This window comes from Centruroides sculpturatus, unplaced genomic scaffold, assembly GCF_000671375.1.
Source record: "Centruroides sculpturatus isolate CEXI.00-Female unplaced genomic scaffold, Cexi_2.0 scaffold721, whole genome shotgun sequence".
Classification (NCBI taxonomy): Eukaryota; Metazoa; Arthropoda; class Arachnida; order Scorpiones; family Buthidae; genus Centruroides; species Centruroides sculpturatus.
Genome location: NW_019385006.1, coordinates 414,279 through 416,611, shown reverse-complemented (window position 1 = coordinate 416,611; position 2,333 = coordinate 414,279). Strand labels below are relative to the sequence as shown.

General features: G+C 33.5%; 1 non-coding gene across 1 annotated transcript; it reads left to right on the top strand.

Annotated features, from left to right (window-relative positions):
- The first annotated feature begins 252 nt into the window (after positions 1-252).
- On the top strand, positions 253-325 carry Trnav-aac. Its single transcript has one exon. It is a non-coding gene; the product is annotated as a tRNA-Val (tRNA).
- Positions 326-2,333: the final 2,008 nt, after the last annotated feature.

Below are 2,333 nucleotides of genomic sequence, written 5' to 3'. Positions count from 1 at the left end.
CTAACTTCAGTTTTTATGTACTTTAATCCCCTTGTAATAAACTAAGGTTCATACAATAAAGAATTGAATTGAACTGAAGATTATTAAGTTTAAATTTAATTTCAAAACGCGATGCGCTTGAAAGTTTGGCATGTGTCGGGACTCGAATTGTGCCTTAACGGCGCAACAGGGCGAAATGCTTCCCTGTCGGAACGGTGGACGCATTCCAGACACGCGTCATTAATCAGATTTGACCATCAGCTAAAGAAGCGAGTGCTTGTGGTGTAGCGGTTATCACATCCGCCTAACACGCGGAAGGTCCCAGGTTCGATTCCTGGCAGGCACAAGTTAATTTTTCTACGTTTTCGGAAAGTTTTGCACGATTGTCGTTTCGTAGACGTCCCTTTTACAGTTTTGAGCCAATTTACCGAGAAGCATTTCACTCGCTTTCAAAAACCTCAGCGCTTTCTTAATGTCGCTCGAATTGGTAAGAATTACGTGACACCGAATCGACGATTGCTCGCTATGATGAAGGCCGAAAAGCTCAAAAAGTATAGGCGAAAGCCGGACGACCAGCCCAACTAATCGACGAATAGCGAAAGGCAATTTAAAAAAAAAAAAATTTATCACGTTTCCCAGGTGAAGTTCGAACTCACAACCCCGGCATAACTCACAAGTACTGCTTATAAGTACCGTGCGCTAATCAATTGCGCCACTGGGGAACTTGTGGCTTATTCTTTCAAAAGCTAAGATTAATTCTGCTCATATTTCTATAAAATTTTTTCACTCTATGATTTCATCTGTACTACTTTATAAGCTCCTGTACGGGCAATTACTTATCATGATAAAATGGAAATTGTTCTTGCTTTCTTATATCTTCAAAGAATCTTTTGCTATACTAGTAAGTTATATAATTTATATATATAAAATTGTATAAAATTGCTTGTCCTGACTGACTGAATGACTCACTGATTCATCATCGCCCAGAGCAAACCGCTGAACCTAAATAGGTAAAATTTGGTACACAGTTAGGGTACGTCGTGAAAACGCACACTAAGAAGGGATTTTCCGAAATTCCCCCACGGGGGGGAGGGGGAGCATTAAGACTTAACCGGAAAAACGGCTTCTACTGTACTATTTTAGATGCAATTTTTTCTTTTTATCTGCGTTTAAGTAGGTATGCCATGAGAATGCACACTAAGAATGGATTTTTCGAAATTCCCCCGCTGGGGGGAGAGAGAGGACTTAGTCTTCATCGAGTACTTAGGTGTATTAAATTGATAACATTTCAGACATTGTTATAAATATTTTTATCTATTTCGATTTTAAAAATGTTCGAACCGTTTTAAATTCGAATTTGTTATTGCATATTGGTTCGATTATAGAACGATTGTAAACGTTTCAGAAAATTGATCAAATTGAAAATAGTTCGTTTGATTCTCGGCAATTCTCATCATTCTCAGCGGTAGGTGTTATATAACACCTACATCTGAGAATGATGACTACTATGGTTGTTGAAATACTGAATATAAATGGGGTTTGCTTGCAAAATCCGCGCGGGTAAAGCCGCGGGTAATAACTAGTAGAACATAAAACCAGTTGTTCTAAATGCTCGATAAAGTTTTGATTAGTGAAGTTACAACAGTTATAAGGAAATCAGTGTAAGTGTTAAATGGAGTGTTACGATAATTTAAATTTCGATCTCATTATTAGCATTCATTAATACATTAAATCATATATACAGTATATTTTAACGATTATAACGTTATTACAAAATATAATAAGCATACTTCTGTTGTACCTTTTAAAAAATTAAAACTTATTTACTAAAATTATATAAAAAGCCAAGACCAAATTATATTACTAGTCAAATAACAAGCCAGATTTGTTATCAGATTATTAGTGGCAATGCANTTTGATTAGTGAAGTTACAACAGTTATAAGGAAATCAGTGTAAGTGTTAAATGGAGTGTTACGATAATTTAAATTTCGATCTCATTATTAGCATTCATTAATACATTAAATCATATATACAGTATATTTTAACGATTATAACGTTATTACCAAATATAATAAGCATACTTCTGTTGTACCTTTTAAAAAATTACAACTTATTTACTAAAATTATATAAATATAAGCTTTAATTTCTTGGAGAAGTATCAATATATTCTATGTCTAACTTTTGAGTTTCATAATTTAACTGTCGAAATCTTTATTATTACTTGAAAATACCCTATTTTCTTCAGGTATTGTATATAATACTTTAATTAAACTTTTTATATAATGTATCAGTATTCATATTCACTTTATATGTGAATTTTCACGGAGACAAAATAAAACTTTAATTCATTAT